The 21,221-nt window shown below is 31.5% G+C and overlaps 1 long non-coding RNA gene across 3 annotated transcripts in view; it reads left to right on the top strand.

Moving 5' to 3' along the window:
• Positions 1 to 21,221, top strand: part of LOC149069002 (uncharacterized) — a 101,182-nt gene that overhangs the window by 17,428 nt on the left and 62,533 nt on the right. The window contains exons 2-3 of one of the 3 annotated variants that reach the window (XR_016195123.1): positions 9,459 to 9,529; positions 13,053 to 13,136. This is a non-coding gene — a long non-coding RNA (uncharacterized LOC149069002). Of the gene's footprint in view, positions 1 to 9,458; positions 9,533 to 13,052; positions 13,137 to 21,221 lie in introns of all 3 variants that reach the window. The other 2 variants (XR_016195122.1, XR_016195121.1) reach the window with 2 other exon arrangements.

Raw genomic sequence — 21,221 nt, 5'->3', positions numbered from 1 at the left:
TCAAATAAAATTGAATTAGAAATATGACATTAATTTCAGATTAAAGATAAATTTGTTAAGTGTAATTAATAATTTTTATTGTTTCAAATAGATTTATATCGTTGTATGCACAGAGTTTTATACAATTATAGACTTAAATTTTGTGAATGTTATGGATTCAGCTTCGTATAGGCCGCATAAAATTGTTATTCAACCCATTAACTGCCAATTTTTTTTTTTTATTGAAATTTTTGGCCAGATAAATTATATATAGGCCTATGCACAAAAAGTTGTAAACGAAAAGCACGTAAAATTCCAAAATCCCCAAATGGGGATCGTGGCAGCTAATGAGTTAAGAACGAAAGACTGATATTAATAGTGATAAATTTGGAATGAAAATAAATTTTGTATGTTGATTTACGTTTTGAGTTGTCTTTGAGAATTTTATAATATTATTGATTATAAAATTGGACATCATCCTGGAGTAAAAAAATAATTTTCCAAACTGTATATTTAATGTATAAAAAGTTTAATAATAATGCATTAGAATCTCACGAAATGAGAATATTATTTAAAAAAATTGATTATAGGCCGCGGCTTTGAATTAGTCATAAAAGATGAAAATTGAAATTCGTATAAAGTAGCGGATTTATACAAAAAAATTCGGTACATTTTTTGATACATAGAATATTGTATTATATTCATAATAATTTATAAAACACCACGTTTGTTTTGCATTCAATGTGGAATTTTTGAACGGACGAAATTTTCTAGAACCCCTTGCACACCAACAGAATAATAATTTATTAAATATCATTTTAAAAAATAAATAAATAGATACGATAACAATTTTTTAATTTAATGATCATCAAACTTCATTTGATGCGCACTATAGCGTCATTTGATGCTACTTGAATTTTTATTCAATGCTCTTCATAACTTCATTCAATTCTCTTTAACTTCATTCACTTCTCTTTAACTTCATTCACTTCTCTTTAACTTCATTCAATTCTCTTTAACTTCATTCAATGTTTTTCATAACGTAATTAAGTGCTGTTTTAACTTCGTTTGATGATTTTTATAACTTCATCTGATGCGGTTTGTTTTACACTTCATTTGATGCCTTTACAATTTCATTTGATGCTTTTACAATTTCATTTGATGCTTTTACAGTTTCATTTCATGCTTTTACAATTTCATTTCATGCTTTTACAATTTCATTTGATGCTTTTACAATTTCATTTGATGCTTTTACAGTTTCATTTGATGCTTTTACAGTTTCATTTGATGCTTTTACAGTTTCATTTGATGCTTTCACAATTTCATTTGATGCTTTTACAATTTCATTTGATGCCTTTACACAATTTCATTTGATGCCTTTACACAATTTCATTTGATGCCTTTACACAATTTCATTTGATGCTTTTACAATTTCATTTGATGCCTTTACACAATTTCATTTGATGCCTTTACACAATTTCATTTGATGCTTTTACAATTTCATTTGATGCTTTTACAGTTTCATTTGATGCTTTCACAATTTCATTTGATGCTTTTACACAATTTCATTTGATGCCTTTACACAATTTCATTTGATGCTTTTACAATTTCATTTGATGCTTTTACAATTTCATTTGATGCTTTTACACAATTTCATTTGATGCTTTTACAATTTCATTTGATGCTTTTACAATTTCATTTGATGCTTTTACAATTTCATTTGATGCTTTTACAATTTCATTTGATGCTTTTACAATTTCATTTGATGGTTTTACAATTTCATTTGATGGTTTTACAATTTCATTTGATTCTTTTACAATTTCATTTGATGGTTTTACAATTTCATTTGATTCTTTTACAATTTCATTTGTACACTTCATGCATACACTTTAAAATTTCTTTATTGGCGCTCTTTATTACGCCATTTCATTTGATGCTTTTTACTAAGGAACTCTACTTTAGGAATTAAGAAAGTAACGACATTTCGAGGTGTAAATTACCATTTGAGATGATATAGATGCCATTAGCTCATTTATTTATTTAGTTTGTTTGCATTGCAAGCCTCTTAGCTTCCATACTCTACCAAATAAATAAGAGATACCACAGATTGGTAATACTGTATTTAAATCCGATTTGTTCAAAACAATTCAATGAACCGAATAAGAATACGGAATTATTTTAATGATTAATCGTATAAATTTTGGTTTCGAAGCCTACACAAGCGGATTTTTTTAAATAATTATCATAGCATGTGAATCTCAAGAAACATTTACTTACTCTACCTATACAGGCTTTCCTCGAAGTTTTTGCGCAGCAGATACCTCTGCAACCGTTGAAATTAGGAACATACTTCCAATAACAACAACTTTTCAAATGACATGCAGTTACTCAAAAAATAAATAAATATCAGAATTAGTTTCATTATACATAAAATAATAAAGACATTTACATTTTATGTGGTCCTCGTGTGCTAAAAGTTCCAATTATTGGCATGTAGATCCGGGGCCTTCGCGAATTTTTTCCTTCTTACGCAATAAGGTAAAAAACGAACATCACGGAGGCCCCGGTAGATCCCGTTATGAAAAGTCATTCGGAAAAAAAAATTAATATTTTTAAATGCAATGTTTATCGATATGATAGATAATCAGTATGTTTCGGCAACTTATCACTGTGTTGGCAAGTTTTGATTGGCTCCAAAATTGCCATTTTTAGAGACTGCGCACAACCAGAATCAACTCAATCATTTTAATTTTTTTTCATTCACAATATATATATATACGTATTACATTTTCTAAAATTATTTTGACAATTTTAGAAATTTTAATAAAATTGACGTTTCGAATTTCGTGAGAACCACACTCCCAATCATTGGCGATAAATGCTGAGAGAACTTCAAAGTCAAATATCTTCATTTATATTGCATTTCAAAATATGAAATTTTTCATAAATGCATATTTTCACAAAGATGCATTTACATTTCATCAATTGAAAATTTTAGCACACAGGGTCTACATGAAAAGTTAACTTTTACATATATTCATGTATACGACTTCTAGTAAAATTTAAGACATTTTGAGTAACCTCACGTCATATGGAATTTTTTTTTTTGGAACTGAAATTAAACGGTTGCAGAGATATCCGCCGTGCAATCAATTTTGGCAGCCTGTATATAAGCAACATTTTCTTTTTCTTAGAGTTTCCCGAAGATAGAAACGCATGCTATCACGAGTACCATCTGAGCAATTATCTGAATTACATTTGAAAATTTACCACTAGGTGGTCAACCCCCTAATATAATTGAGATATACGTGAGCACGAGTAATATGCACATCAGGAGGGGAACGCTCTGGAATAATGCCCTGTTTTGGCAGATGGTTTTGATCTTAAGATTGCAGGGGCTTGGCTCCGACGAAAAGATTCTTCTTTAACATCTTCACACCGGTCATTTTTCATCGGTCGGTTCTTGAGAATTGTGTTCAGAGACATCCTTAAGAGTGTGGAGCCCTGGATTTCTGTATTTAATTGTTGTTATTCGTGCAGGAAAAATGTCTTAGAAACATAGTCGATGTGGATTGAGTGATCTGCAATACATTCGGAGGAAATTCACATTTGTAGGATGAAGGAGCATTTCAACAAATGACATGGAAATGTTCTTGAGAGTTTCTTATGTGTAGGTACAGTTTCATGGATCTCAAAAATGTCACGACAACTGACTACTATTTATGTGAAAATCCTGTTCACGTTTTTCCGTTGACTTGTCGAAGGAATAACGGTAGGTATCTTCAAAAATGAAACTTATGGAAAACAATATGCGTAAGAATAAGTTTCGTTAGTGATTATACTAAAAATATCCAATGCTTTCTTTTTTAAGAAGTTCAATGGAATATTCTGGAATGAATAATCATTATTTACTAACCCTTAAATGCATAGTCTTGCATATGTGTAAAGCGTCCTTTAAAATTTCATTACTGCATAGCCAGAAGATAAAAATTCAGAACAGCCTTTGCACATATAAGGTGAGGTCATATTCTTCCATTCTATATTTTGAATTTACTGGTAGATATCGCAACTGACAACATTTCTTCGTTTGTTGCAGAGCATGTGTGACTGTGATTTTTTTTGTTAAAATGGTTTGTTTGCATGTCTTTTTTTTTCAACCTTGAATGAATTTCAATACCATCAATTTTCTTCTTCTAACAATAGTTTTCAATCACAAAGAAGGTAGTTATATATTTGTGAAGTAATATTACTTTATATGCAATTTTTAAGGCTCTGTACGTCCTCTTTAAGGCCCCGTATAGGTAGTACGATTCGAAATAGATTTTCTAAAAGGATTTTTCCTACTTTTCTATACGTGTCATTAACTATGAAAAAATTTATCAGCTCGAAAAGGAATGGTGCGTTTAAGGGTTAAAGGAAGTTTTTCCTTGTTAGAAGACATATTCGTACATGGCTTAACTTGAAAATGGGTTTTCTTCCTTGTAACAGAAGCACAAAATTTTCGAAATAAGGATGCATTTTACGTCGCTATTGATTGCAATTGAAGAATTCTTGTATGAATGAAATTTTTCTTCTCCTTATATATGGATTGTGTGATACCGTGGTTTAATAAATTGGTGTATTAAAGAGTTAATATCCAAAAGATAGGTTAGGATTTGAGATTTTCATGGTTGAAAACTTATCTCACATTTTTTTGTATGTGTGTGGTCTTAACGCATTTATGTTGTCAAAATTGTGCATATTTCGTGATTTGGTATGATATCACATACTTCAGGGGTTTTCGATTCAATCGTTTATGGAACGTGAATGCTCTTCAGCATACACTAATATTCCAAAAGCATATTATACATGCAGTAACAACAAAATGTCCTTGTAATAGATAGATGGGGTTTATTATGATGATATATAATTTATTTCAGATTTGCATGATGCGACTTATTTTTCATTCTTCAGACGAGTTTACAAGGGTTTAACTGATACAAGTAAATGGTTAGACTTTTATCCTTCTCATATTAACTGCATTCGGATAACCCCATTGGGACGTTTTTGGTTTTTCGTGGCCTACTAAAGCACCGCGACACATTAACAACCCTATTACAGAAAAATTCCCTGCGGCACCGCAACGTGGAATTGTCTCTTACCAATCGAAATTATAATTAATGAATGACAGTGTATTTTCATTCGAGAAAGAAAATTTGAACGTGTTTATTTTTTCCGTATCAAATTTCTAAAGTTGTCGCAGCTCATCCGTAGGATTAAAAAAAACAACAACAACAACTATATACTGCACCAAAAATGCTGAAACATTGTGACAATTTTTACTCGACACGTGTAAAAATTGTTAATTTTACGCCAAAGCTTAAAAACTTCAACCTGAGAAATCGCGTTCAAAGCTTTAGTCTTGTATAATAATAGTACCATTTTTTATTCGTGTGGATTTTAGCCATTGGTCCGTTACAAAGATTACACAAGAATGCATCATAATTCAAGAAACCATAATAATTTTAATTGTTTATAAAATAAATAAGATAAAATAAAAGGGAAAAAAATCGAATCAAACCATCTATTTCAAATAAGAGTAAACAGGCATTGTTGAAAAAAATTGTGCATATCTAGTATAAAATTTCTATTGAATGAGCAAATATGTAATGATTGTATGTAACCCATTCTCACTATAATTAATTAATTCACAGTATGGCAAATATATGTTACATTAAGACATGGGAAGGGGAGAAATGAAATAGGGGATATGCACAATATTGCCATTGAGTCCAGAATTATAAAGCGTATGTTGAATTTAGAATATGATTATAACCTTTATGATAATCGCAAGTTACAATATGATTAAAAATAATGGACTGCTTGATTTTTGCAATAGACAAAGACCATACATAATCATAGCCATATTTTGATATTGGACTTGAGAAACCGAATGTTATATTGCAATTTTTCTGAATTTTTCTGAAAATTCAATCAGCCTGTTGTCACCAAGATTATGAATGAACCCATAGGTTTAAAATTAATTTAATTGCTGATTGCTTTGGAGTTTCCCGTCCGGTTTCATATTGCATTATACAGGGCCGTAACTAAAGGGGGGGGCAGGGGGCAACTGCCCCGGGTGACAAAATTTAGGGGGCGACAGTTTTGGGTGGGAACAAAGAACACCGTTACAAAATTATATAATTTTAAAGGTGTGGGGGCGGCACAATACTGTTTGCTCCGGGTGGCAAAAATCCTAGTTACGGCCCTGCATTATATAACCCGGTGTATTTGATCTTTATCGGAAAATTCCCTTTAAAAAGTTTTATGGTTTTTTTCTATTTCGTCAAGGTAACTCCTAACGCAAGCACTGTACAATTTTACTGAAATTACAAGTGAGTTGAACAATTTCAAATGCTACTGAGATTTTAGTCTTGTATACATGTAAACTATAATTCAGCGTTTCTCAACCTTTTCTGTGGCTCGCTTTTTAATATATAATGTCTAAGACAGAGCCCCTTGGGTTTCGTTTTTTGTTTATTCGTCAAATTTACTGACTTATTTTATTTCCCTCGAGCGGCCGCGGAGCCCGTGGGAAGGTGGGAAGTGAACCAGGAATCCCGGTTGAGAACCACTGCTGTAATTCATTTCTTTTTTTAAAAAATCGTGTCTAGAGAATCAATTTTAAGGTGACCAACCAAAACAAAAATCGGCGAATTTTTGATTGACATTAACCCCGTGAATTACACGTTTATTAAGAAAAAGCTAAATTACAGTTCAATGATAACGTAATATAATTGAATATAAATTTTTATATATAACTTCAAGAAAAAAAAAAACTAAAAAAATAAACAGGACACTTCTCCCCTCACGTACTTTTCCAATCCATCAAAAACATCCAAAGGGGAGAAAAAACACAACAACAACAAAAAAACGTCAGGATTTTCCGGAATTCCATGAAAGCAACGAAATTAAGCCAAGGTTTCAAAAGTTCATGAATAGAAAGGTCCGTTCATTAAGTTTCCATTGTTTTTAATGTATATATGTTGGCGTGAATAGCTATCTATTCATTGTTCAAATTTGACGAGAGAGAACAAAAAGATTGTATTTGTTTTATTTATTTATTTATTTTCCTACTATTTCTCTCATTCCAAATCAACAAATGAACGAATGCTTATTGTAATACACAAAAACAACTCGATGTATACGAGTTTGCGTGTGTGTGTATGTGTGTGTGTGGTCTCACGCTATCGCGTTCTATCATTATGAAACCATACAGGGATGCAGCTTTCATATCAAATCTCCATTGACAGATATATATTCTTATATAGCATGATTAACGGGGTTTGCCAACCAATCATACAAAAGGTTATAACAAATGGAAGAAAAGAGCATTATTATTTTTTTCTTTCATATTCGTCCGAAATGATTGCTTAGAAATACATTCGGCATAATTCAATAGTACTAAAACTAAGAGATGGATTAGATATGTGTGTATGTGATGAATAGAAGAGAAAAAAAAATGTATATTTTTGTGTTAGTTAAGAAGAAAAAACGTTTTTATCATTTATAATCAATCGTCCACAGGTGGCGAAACACCTTTCTTCACAAATTGCCTAGAAACAAAAGAAAGCGTTTTGAATGACGAAATGCATTGAGAAAAATAGCTTAGAGATATATAGAAAGAAGGGAGTAATAAAAAAAATATAGAACGTTTCCTGCTATACATATAATATATAAAAATAATAGCAGTTGTGAATCGAAATGGATCCGCATTATTCTCTGAAATCAATAATGAGCATTTTTCTGTTCAGAAATCTATCATTTTCTGAAGAACAAAAAAAAAAAAAAAAAACTATATACGAATGCGTACGCGGATTTGTTTAGAAATTAATGAAATGGAGATGATTAATTAGCGCCGAGAATCCATGGGAAAAATATATAATAGGTTTATATGTATAAAAAAAACCTCGTTTACATCAGCTTTCACAATTGTAATAAATGTATACTTATGCGTGTTTTTGATTTAGTCAAACATCGTCCTATTAATGGCGTGTTTGCATAGTGTTCAACTTGGCGATGATCTTTTAGGCTGTTTACAAGAGTAGTTAACAAGGCGTCCTTACACTAAAAAGGTGGTAAGAACGCGACTTGTAATTAATTAATTAATTTTTACTTAGCACTCATGCTCTCTTCTCATTCTTTTTTTTCTTTCCATCGAAAGAATGATGATCGTTGTTGAATTTATATCGATTTAACGCGTGAGACTAATTAAGAAAATTATTTTTAATGGAAAAACGAAAAATCATTTTTTTAATACTTAAATTAAAGTTTAAAACATCTTTTCTTGTTCACAAATTGCTTGGAAACAAAAGAAGCCATTCTGATTGAGAAAAATAGCTTAGAGTATATGAAGGGAGTAATAAAATAAATATATAGAATGTTTAATGTATTATTGCATGTAATATAAAAAATAAATAGTTGAATCGGAAGGAATCCGCGTTATTTTCTGAAATCAATAATGAGTATATTTCTGCTCAGCAATCTATCATTTCGTGAAGCGGAGAAAAACAAAAACTATACACGAATGCCTACAGATTTGTTAAGAAACTAATGAAATGGAGATGATTAATTAGCTTCGAGATGCAAGATCCATGGGAAAAATATATAATTAATATATGTATAAAAAAAAAACCTCGTTTATATACAATCAGCTTTCACAATTGTAATAAATGTATACGTATTCGTGTTTTTGGTTTAGTTAACAATTGTCCTATTAATTGTGTGTTTGTAGTGTTTAATTTGGCGATGATCTTTTAGCTGTTTACAAGAGTATTTAACTAGGCATTCTTATACTTGAAGGGTGGTAAGAACGTGACTTGTAATTAATTAATTTTCACTTAACATCAACACTCTCTTCTCATTCTTTCCTCTTTCCATCGAAAGAATAATTATCACGATTGAATTTATATCGGTTTAACACGTGAGACTAATTATGCGAACCATTTAGAATGGAAACGAAAAATTATTTTTTTTTTTTTTGAATACTTAAATTGAAGTTTAAAACATATTTTTCTTCACGGGAAACAAAAGAAACCATTCTGAACGACAAAATGTATTGGGAAAAATAGCTAGTATAAGAAAAGAGTAATGAAAAAATATATAGAACGTCTAATACATATAATACAAAAAAAATAAATCGTTGAGAATCGAAAGGGATCCGCATTATTTCTTCCGAAATCAATAACGAGCATTTTTCTGCTCAGCAATCTATCATTTTCTGAAGTGGAGGACATCGAAGAAAACTATACACGAATGTACTGATTGGTTTAGAAATGAATGAAATCGAGGTGATAATTAACTGCAAGAATCCATAAGAAAAATATATGACGGATATATGTATAAAAAATTCGCGTACATACCAGCTTTCACAACATTGTAATTAAATGTATACTTATGAGTGTTTTTGGTTTAGTTTGTTCTATTAATTGTGTTTGCAGAATGTACAACTTGGCGGTGATCTTTTAGCTGCTGACAAGAGTAGTTAACAAGGCGTCCTTATGCTTGAAAGGTGGTAAGAACGCGACTTGTAATTAATTAACTAATTAATTTTTACTCAGCGCTCACACTCTATTCTTATTCTTTTATTTACCCATAGAAAGAATAATCATTGTTGAATTTATATCGGTTTAACACGTGAGACTAATTATGTGAAAATCGTGCAGAATAGAAAACGAAAAATTATTTTTTTAGCACTTAAATTGAGTTTTTATTATCATTAATTAAAAGATGAAGCAAGAGATGTATTTAGTGCAACACCCCATTTTGTTCATAAAAAAATTAAATTAGTTCTTAAAAATTTAATCATTCGTAATTGGTGAAATGCCTGTAATTTCATTTGAATACCGATAACATGATTTTATTTTTGAATTTCAATAATTAATTCTTGACATTTTTCAATATATTTTTTTACCTGGCATTATATTAGATACGAGATTAAACTAATAGATTAAGTCATTCCTTCTCATGTTATTATCGTGTTTCTCTGTTGATAAGCCATGGATTATATGTTAAATAAAAACTTGGCCACTGCTTATTATCCTTCAGAGAAATTTCAATGAATGCCATATTTAACAAAATAACCACTTTAGTATAACAATTTGCGTACAGATGCGAGTGGAAAAATGTGGGTAGATATTTGTTAATGAAAAAACGTGACTAAAAACATTTTCTCGACACCTCGAGATTTCTCAATTGATTTCACAGATTAATACAAGAAATTTACGCGTACTGATTATTTATAATCAGGAAATTAAGGCAGTTATTGCTCAAGTAACGGTACAAAAAAGATGTAGCTAGAAATATCTAAAGATAATCCGGATAAATTATGAAGGAAACTAAAATTAGGAAGAGGAATTCAGACCTTATGCGAATTCTAATGGTTTTATTTTCTGTTATTTTGTATAATGTTGAAGAAGACTCGATTATTACGAGTGGTAGAGAACTGCTTGAAAACGGAGCGTGAAATGTAATATAAAGAACGAAATGAGAAAATAATAAAAATGAAATTAAACTCCCCAATATTTTTTTTATAAATTTGGATTAAAAGACGCAATCGATTTTCCCCCATATCGCTATGGTTTTTCTCGAATTTTTTAACCCTTAACTGGCGGTGTGAAAATTCTGTGCGTAACTGGCGTAGTGGTTCCATTTTGATCCCAGCGTCATTAATGCATTTTAAAACTCAGCAAAAGGAATTTTCATGAAAGCGATGGGTTTTTTTTACATGGTTCCATTCATCTATTAATTTTAATTGACTGAATAATTTTTCAAATTTCTTTAATTATTTTCCTCACAAATGGTCCTTTACTAAGACACACACATTCGAGAGAAATGGAGGGATGCATGACTTTTGAAATTCTTTTTAAAATTATATATAGTCGAATCCTGTTATAACGAACTCCAACCAGACCGGAGAAATCACTTTTTTAAAACGAAATTGCGTTATAAAGTAATTCCAGTTCCTATGTAAACTTATCTGGGGGATTAGAAATATGTTCGTTAAAACGAGATTTTTGCTATATCGGTATTCGTTGAAACCATATTCGACTGTATTAAATTTTTTCAATGCAATTTTCATGTTTAAAAAACGAACAGATAAGATTAGAATATACTTAGAAATAAAATTTACAAATTAAATTAATATTTACTATATTTTCACAAACACCGAAATTAGTCTTATTCCAAGTCGGAAACACTGTACTTGCAAACAACACATGACATGTTGATCAGACAGAATACAATTCGCTATAACAACACTATCTTCATGATCACTTCGGATATCCGATGTTTCACCATTAACTTGAAACCTTTATCGAGAAAACTGGCGCTCTTCCGATACAACATTTCGATCTGAACACTCCGGCCGTCAGACAAAAAAAAAGTCTTACGCAAGTGGAGGGATCATTTTGACCCTACGGAAACTTTGATCAATGATGTGGAGCAGCGTTTCTCAACCTTTCTGAACCCAAAGACCAGCAAAAAATCTGAAACAAATTGACGGACCACTTGTGTCCCGTATTACGGGACATTCCTGTAATTCTGTCTGCTCCGATTTTTTTTTTATCACATTTTTCTCCCGTTTTTCTAGTTTATATGGAATTTCTAATGCTTGCTAAAGTTGTGAATAAAAAGTGTTTTCGTAATATATAAATTATTTGATGATAGTTATGGCAAAAAATATAAATATTCATCTCAGGTTCAACGTTTTTTTGGAAACTATAATAACAATTCTGACAATATTTATGATGACAACTGACGATGTCATGTACTTTTTCCCGTTTAAAATCCCGTTTACCGTATTTTTCTCAATGAAATATGGTATTCTAATCATTTGAATATATTTCCGTGAAATACATTTTTTTGTGACGCAGCCCTTTATCCACCCTCCTTCAGAAATTTTAGCAGTAGTAATTACCGAATCGCCTTTAAGGCAATAAATCGCTTATTTTGGCAAAATTTAGTGACATCGGGTTTTTAGGATCACATTTCCCTCGATGGTGTACGTTGAACCTAAGTACAAACGTGTAATATTTTTTTTGAGCCCATACCGTTATTACTAATAATAATTACGAATAATTTTCCATTCAGTTAGAATTAAACTATCAAGTCTGCCCGCGGACAACCTATGCCGTCGCCGCGGACCACTTCTGATCCGCAGACCATAGATTGAGAAACACTGATATAGAGGGAAGAAAAAGTAGAATAACATTATAAATTTGTCAAACACGTGTAAACAACTAGTTTGAAAGGTACCGAAAATAAGATGGTCCAGATGCATTTTTTTCTCAATGGGGTGGCAAGATGAAGAATGCATGGGGGTCAAAATGACCCCCCACCAAGCCAGTTAACTTTGATAAATTCCATTTAACCCTGCGTATCTTCGCATGTGTGCAAGGCCGGGATTACACTATAAAGGTTTTGTAAAAGCTCTTTGATAAAACTTGGAAATTCAACCAATAAGATCACTGGTTGCATTTGCTGCAATGTAACCGATGTGCTTATTGGTTGAATTTTTCAAGTTTTATAAAAGATCTTTTATTATACTTTGATAGTGTAATCCCGGCCCAAAATATTCTTTAACCCTTTCGGGCACGCTACCCTTTAAAGTTGGAACTTCCCAAAGCAAATTTGTAAGCAGTCTATTCAGGTCTAGAGGAGTGCGCATGTATCATTTTGCAAAGATCATACTCACCGTTTTAATTTCGGTAGGGTGTGCCCAGCCTTGAATCCGGGAATTGATTTTAGGCCAGCTTTGAATGTAAAAGGTTAAAGCTCACACGGAATAAACAGATTAGTGTATATATACAATCAACAAAATAATATAATTTTTTTTTCCGGAAATCATTTTTATTCCCAAAAGAAGAAATTCTTTGACATTTGAATCAATTTCTTTGAAAAATAAGGGTTTCAAAAAATATACACAGGCCAAAAGTATGGATCGGCTTGTGTGGTCATGTTGTCTAGTGTTGACAAAGATGTGGTTCAAAGTAACACCTATACTAATTTTCCTTTCATTTATCGTTTATTTTCAGTGTTTGAAAAGGGAATTTTTTGGGTTAAACGCTCGTTATTATCATCATTGAAGATAAAAATTGAGAATCGTCTTTGCACATAAGGTGAGTTCATATTATTTTCATTTTATATTTTGATTTTGCTGGTATATGTCGCGAATAACAATAGCTCTTCGTTTGTTGAAGAGCGTATTTGGTTGTGATTTCACTAATTTGTTAAAATGATTTATTGGAAGTTTGGAATCCGATTTTTTTTCTTTTACTATAGTTTGAGTCACAAAGAAGATAAGTTTTCTATTTGGAGTGCAAGTTTTATTTCAATATTTTATGTACGGTTTTTGGGGCTTTGGATACCGTATACAAATAATATAATTCGAAATAGATTTTTTTATTAATTTTTCGGCTTTCAATATGGCTCACTAATTATGAAAAAAAAATCATGCATTTATGTGTGAATTCATACACAACAAGTTTAAAAAAACCATAAACACAAAACTAATAACAAAATTTCGTACATACAAAAATTTAAAAATGCATTGAAAATCCATGCGTAAAAAATAACAAAAAACATTTCATACACAAAAAATGATTAAAAAAATATTAATTTACTAATTCTGATATTATTTTTTTTATAAAATATGAATTTGCATCGATTCTGAAAATGTTTCTGAAAATATTTTAAAATAATAATGAGTTTTCACATTGCCAGAAGCAAATTTAGCTGCAGGCGCGCGCCCTGGGCTCCGACTTCTTAAGGGGGTCCTGCAAAACACTAACTTTTTTTACACTTTTGTTCTAATTGAAAGGGGCCCAATATTTTCTTCCGCGCCCGGGCCTCAACCGATCTTAATCCGCTCCTGTGAATCGCGAAATACTTTATTCAACCAATATAGAGATTATTTTTTTATTAATTATTTCTCATTAATCTATTTTTAAATTATTTCTAAAATTAAATATTTCGACATTTCTACAAATTCTGTGAATACATAAGCCTTTTTGTCATCTCTCACTTCGCTCCTAGGGCCACGCGTTAAAGAGACCACACAGATTTAAGATACATTAATAATAGGGCTGGGAATCGATTAAAATTTTTAACTGGTTAATCAAGAATGTTTAAGCGATTAATCGAATTTCAGTCGAATATTTTCAAATGCTATTCATTTATAGCAAACGTAGTGTAGGCAACTATGTAATATTAATTGATGCTATGAGAAAATGTTGTATTCGTTTCACGCATCTATCCACTGAATGGATGTAAACAAACATAGAAATAGATTAAGAAACAAAAGCCGCCCTCGCTTGAAGCAAATTAGTATCGTCCCAGAAACATGAATTTGCAAATTTCGAGAACTTGGAAAACGACTTTTGAACTCTACCCATGTTATTTTATGGAAGTTCTTCTAAAGGGTTTCAATAGGGGATACACAAAACTTAGCAAAATAAGTGATCCAATCAGCTGACAAACCCAAAAGTGAAAATTCGCACATTCATGCCTTCGGCATAATGGGGACGATATGCTGAACATGCTTGCCATATATCCTGGAATTTAACTTGGATCGTGTCGTTTTTTTTTTTTAAATCAGTAATTCTAAGAATCATCGATTATTTTCGTTGAACCAACTTGTGTTTCCTCATGTCGAAAAATTTAATCTAAAAACATTGAATCAGCCACCTCGTTGGGCATTTTGCCTGTTGTGGCGTTGTATTTGTATTTGTATTTGTATTTGTATTTGTAAATATTTTTAAATAAAGTCACTTATCAGAAATGTTATGTATAGGAACGTAATTTAAGACATTTAATCGATTTAGTCGAATAAATCAAGTAAAATTATAAACTCTTAATAAAAATTTTAATCGAATTTTTATCGAATTGATCGAGTCGATTAACTCGACTAAAATTTTTAACTGCGTCTAACAAATGGTCGATTAACCGACCCGACCAATCGATTAATCGGATCAGCCCCATTTTTTTATTATATTCATGTTGTATCTCTCCATATATTGGCGAGGAGGAAAATTTATTAGAAAATTATTTCGAGCACTTTTTGAAGTATAGCATATGATTTATGGAAATTTAAAATAATGCAAGCATATTTCATGCTTCAAATGTTTGGGAATTAGCAAATATTTCTCTCCAGCCAAGTACAGTATAATTGTCACACCTCCATATCCTGGACACTTCCAGATATTGGACAGTTTTGATGGCCATAATCCTAGATCAAAGCATGTCCACAATACTCTGTATCTCGGACATCTCTCTATCCTGGACATTGGACACCCCGAAATATTTTTAAATACGGTCACTTATCTGAAATGCTATGTATAGGAACATAATTTAAGACATTTAGGGCCGTATTCACCGACATGGTTTAAACCAGTGTTTCCCAAAGTAGGCAATATCGCCCCTTGGTGGGCGATGGAAAGGTCCAGGGGGGCGATAGAAGCTACGAGTATAGCATGGGATCTTATGGGTTCGCTTGAGTTGGGGGTGGCGATGAGAGAAAAAATTACTCTGAAGAAGGGGGCGATGGAACAAAAAGTTTGGGAAACTATGGTTTAAAATTTAAACAGTAATCACAATATTTTGATATAAGAGATCGACACGGATTGGTTAAATTCAGGTTTCCAACCAATCTATGTTGATCTCTTATCAAAAAATTGTGACTAATTTAAACCATGTCGGTGAATACGGCCCTTAGTCGAATAAATCAAAATTATAAACTGTCAATAAAAATTTTAATCGAATACTGATCGGATTGTGATCGAGTCGATTAAATTTTTTAACTGTGATTAACAAATGACCGATTAACCGACCCGATTAACCGGACCAGCCCTAATTATTAATACATTCAAATATATTTAAAAAATCCCAATCGCGAATAAATCTCATAATCGCGACTATATTAACAGGTCCTCGGGAAAAAAAAAAAAAGGAGGAGAAAATTATTGGAAAACGCACACACGAATTTCATGTTCCACCCACATACCATAAATGCAAATCATGTAAGAGGAAAAAAAAAACATTAATGAGATGAGAAAAGGGGGGGGGGGAGGGAAAGAGCCGTGGCCATTGTGTTCTGTTCAAATGGTCGAAACTCACGTTTCCAAGTGGCATTAGCGTGCGAAGACATAAGAAAAACAAAAAAAGTGGCCTTTTTATGTGGCCAGTCCTGCGTGACCAGGTGACTGAAAAAGGCGGAGGCAATGAGATCTGACCGCTGATTTGTTGATTCTGACATCTGACACCCACCTTTTCGATCGAACCGGAGGCAAAGGAAAAATGTGATTCTGTTTTTTGATTGATACTCTCCGGAGTCACAGAGCCATAAAATGTTGTCATTTGTACAAAAGCATTTCTCTTATTATTATTATTTTTTTTTTTTTTGTGTGTGTGTGCTATTATTATTATTATTCTCTTGCATGGTTCAGTTGCGAGTTAAATTGTTCGCGCTGGGCTTTGAGAATAATTCCTGATGGGATTCTAACGATGCCTATATATGTGCTGACACGGTTTAGTAGCCACGAGTCCGTGACCAGTCGGATCCTGGTATATAATGCTTATCCTCTGCACGTGCAACTCGGTTCAATGTGATTTTTAAAAATATATTTATACTATGTTGAAATATAAATAAATTATTAGAAAGTATATTTCTCGACGAAATACAATTTTTTTTTATTATGTTATGTCTGGAATGTTTGATATAAAATTGGAAGAAAAATTTGGGTGAGAGAGGATACATTTTCTGTTCGCATTGAAAGAAATATTTTCTGTAAACATTGAAAAATATGTTTTCTGCTAGCATTAAGAGAAATAAATTTCCTGTTAGCATTAAAAGAAACAAATTTTCTGTTAGCTCTAATAGAAATAAATTTTCTATTAGCATTAGAAATAAAAATGTTTTGTTAGCATTCAGAGAAATAAAATTGTATTTAGAGAAATTAAGTTAGCATTAGAAAAGAATAAAAATAAATTATATTTTTTAAATAAGAATAAAATAAATATTCTAACAGCATTAAGAGAAATAAATTTTCTGTTAGCATTAAAAGAAATAAAATTTCTATTAGCATTAAGAGAAAACATCGTGGGTAAATTTGATGAATACTTGAAATTTATCGCGCCTTCACCTGCGATTATGCATAATATCGTAGTGTAATTGGTGAATTTGATAAAAATGAAAAAAAAAAAAAATGAGTCCAGTATGTGGGTGGTGAATATAGTTGGACCCCGATATAATGATGGCACAACAACAACAGTATAATACCGTAGAAATCGAACGATTTAAATTGAGGATGAAATCGATTATGAATTTTATATTTGATTATTATCGATTTCAATATGCGATTTAAGATTTTATATTCGAATTAAGATTTAATATGGAATATAAGATTATATGCTTGATTTCCGATTGTATACGTAGCTTGTAATCTCGCAACTGATTTTATACTTAGATTATGATTTTATAGTTGTTATGATTTTATACTTAGATTATGATTTTATAGTTGTTATGATTTTATAGTTGTTATGATTTTATACTTAGATTATGATTTTATAGTTGTTATGATTTTATACTTAGATTGATATTTACTTAGATTATGATTTTATACTTAGATTGATTTTATACTTAGATTGATTTTATACTTAGATTGATTTTATAGTTATGATTGTAATGTATATTTTAATACAAACCTAAAGTCAGCAGCATATCAAATAATTGAATGTAAACCAAATATGCTGATTTTTTAACAATGGCATCCGTTCTGACGTAACAACGTCTGGATTTTCGTTTAAGTACGCAAATGATGCGACGAAATTAAAGTTAGATAGAAAAGAAACTTTAAAAATGAAATATTAAAAATAAGTTCCCCGAAACTGATATAAAATAGAAAGAAAAAAATTTTTTTGAAAGAAATAGAAATGTCTTGTTAGCATTCAGAGAAATAAAATTGATTTGTTAGCATTCAGAGAAATAAAAATTTGTTAGCATTCAGGGGGAAATAAAAATGATTTGTTAGCATTCAGAGAAATAAAGTTAGCATTCAAAGATATATAAAGTTAGTATTCAAAGATATAAAGTTAGTATTCAAAGATATAAAGTTAGCATTCAAAGAAATAAAAATGATTTGTTAGCATTCAGAGAAATAAAAATTTGTTAGCATTCAGGGGGAAATAAAAATTTGTTAGCATTCAGGGGGGAAATAAAAATTTGTTAGCATTCAGGGGGAAATAAAAATTTGTTAGCATTCAGGGGGAAATAAAAATTTGTTAGCATTCAGGGGGAAATAAAAATGATTTGTTAGCATTCAGAGAAATAAAGTTAGCATTCAAAGATATAAAGTTAGCATTCAAAGATATAAAGTTAGCATTTAAAGATATAAAGTTAGCATTCAAAGATATAAAGTTAGTATTCAAAGATATAAAGTTAGCATTCAAAGATATAAAGTTAGCATTCAAAGAAATAAAAATGATTTGTTAGCATTCAGAGAAATAAAAATTTGTTAGCATTCAGGGGGAAATAAAAATGATTTGTTAGCATTCAGAGAAATAAAAATTTGTTAGCATTCAGGGGGGGAAATAAAAATGATTTGTTAGCATTCAGAGAAATAAAAATTTGTTAGCATTCAAAGAAATAAAAATGATTTGTTAGCATTCAGAGAAATAAAAATTTGTTAGCATTCAGGGGGAAATAAAAATTTGTTAGCATTCAGGGGGGAAATAAAAATTTGTTAGCATTCAGGGGGAAATAAAAATGATTTGTTAGCATTCAGAGAAATAAAGTTAGCATTCAAAGATATAAAGTTAGCATTCAAAGATATAAAGTTAGCATTCAAAGATATAAAGTTAGCATTCAAAGATATAAAGTTAGCATTCAAAGATATAAAGTTAGCATTCAAAGATATAAAGTTAGCATTCAAAGATATAAAGTTAGCATTCAAAGATATAAAGTTAGCATTCAAAGATATAAAGTTAGCATTCAAAGATATAAAGTTAGCATTCAAAGATATAAAGTTAGCATTCAAAGATATAAAGTTAGCATTCAAAGATATAAAGTTAGCATTCAAAGATATAAAGTTAGCATTCAAAGATATAAAGTTAGCATTCAAAGATATAAAGTTAGCATTCAAAGATATAAAGTTAGCATTCAAAGATATAAAGTTAGCATTCAAAGATATAAAGTTAGCATTCACGCTTCATGCTCATAACCACAAATCGATGAAAGAAAAAGAAAAGAAAGCCTAACAGAGAGAAATCCAGGATCAAAGAAATTCTATTCACCAAGTACCACGTAGGGAATTAATTTCAATAATTAACTTTAATATCGTTACGTATCAGAATTGATGAAGCAATTTGTCAAGGCACCGTATAGTAAAGGTGAATGCATTTTGTATGTGATTAATGTTTTTATAGAATTTTATCGGAAGGGAAAAAAATGGGCTTTAGAGTAAGTTCGGGTAAAAGACAGACAGGAATTTATGTTATTGTAAGGCCGTAAGCCTGTTTCTGCTTGGTAGCTGAGTACATAGTTGTACATTGTTTGTTGTTGCACATAGTTGTATATTGTTTGTGATTGCATTTTTAATTGGGTACTGTTATTTTTGAAGTATATGACATCCATATTTGTTATGGGCATCTTTTTCTCAGCCACCTCGTTGGGCATTTTGCATGTTGTGGCCTTGTATTTCTTTACCTATCCGAGCCTGGGGCGACCACCGATAGACGGTGCCTTCATTTCCCACCCGAATCCACTGGTGGAAAATTTCCGTATGGCGATATATGACCGGAGTTGGTGTGTGATAAAGTAGTACGAATGACAAAGTGACTGCGAAATTGAGTGAGTGACTGTATAAATGAATAAGTGAGCGACTGTATAAATGAATAAGTGAGTGACCGTTATGTGAGTGTGCAATTGAATGAGTGACCTAATCAAAGCTTAAGTGAGCGACTGTATGAATATCCAATTGAGAGACAGTAATTGTGCTTGTGAGTGACCGTCACTCATACGTCAGGGCAGGCGAAATGCCATGGGATAAATGCCCAGTTCACAGGGTCACTTACTGGGTCGCTCATACGGTCAGGGCAGGCGAAATTTCCGGAGACCAAATGTCCTCAGTGTCCACAAAATAGTACCAAACGTTTCATACAACGCAAAAAATTGGAACAGAGAACTTGTATTTTTTACAACCAATCACGGACCTTTTCCAATTTACCTTCACCACTTCCAAAAACGAGGAACAGATAATTGCCTTTGTGGCGAAATCGACACTCCCGTCCATTACTTGACAACATGTAAATTAATTGCGCATCTAAAGCACGCGGCTGTGCCAGCACCTACTAAAGATAAAAAGCCTCCGCACTCTGCTTGTGACGTCAGTAAGTAGTCTATTTTCCCTAAGAATATTCAGGGAAAAAAATTCCCTGCTCGAGCCAGTATCCTCGTTGTGAGGAAAAGAAATGATCGGGATTAGAATTGGCGATTTCTATGCCCCACAACCAATCACGATGCGGTATTTGTGAGCCAATCTAAGATTCTACGCCAAAATAAGAAGAAACGAAATAGGATGCTCTGTTTCAAAATGTGGCAAACTTTCTAGGTAGTCTGAATGACGTTTATGGCAAACAATGCAGAGGCCTTCTATCTCTAGGAGGTGCTGGCTGTGCCCGCTGCTAAAAATACCCCACTCTGGATCAGAGAGATTTTTAAAAACAAAAGTAGAGTGAATAAAGTCAAGAAAATAATTAGTTGGACAATGAAGACAAAGTGATCCCACAGACGCCATATCAACCAATAGCACAAGTACAAACTACACCACCTCGCCGTTCACAAAGAAAAAAGAAATTGATCAACTATTAAGAAGACTGACTGATGGCACAACAACAACAGTATAATACCGTAGAAATCGAACGATTTAAATTGAGGATGAAATCGATTATGAATTTTATATTTGATTATTATCGATTTCAATATGCGATTTAAGATTTTATATTCGAATTAAGATTTAATATGGAATATAAGATTATATGCTTGATTTCCGATTGTATACGTAGCTTGTAATCTCGCAACTGATTTTATACTTAGATTATGATTTTATAGTTGTTATGATTTTATACTTAGATTATGATTTTATAGTTGTTATGATTTTATACTTAGATTGATATTTACTTAGATTATGATTTTATACTTGAATTGATAT

This window comes from Pholcus phalangioides, unplaced genomic scaffold, assembly GCF_987345545.1.
Source record: "Pholcus phalangioides strain wild (caught in Gottingen) unplaced genomic scaffold, Ppha-v1.0 ptg000024l_1, whole genome shotgun sequence".
Lineage (NCBI taxonomy): Eukaryota > Metazoa > Arthropoda > Arachnida > Araneae > Pholcidae > Pholcus > Pholcus phalangioides.
The sequence above is the reverse complement of the archived record's forward strand: the minus strand, read 5'-3'. Positions and strand labels throughout refer to the sequence as shown.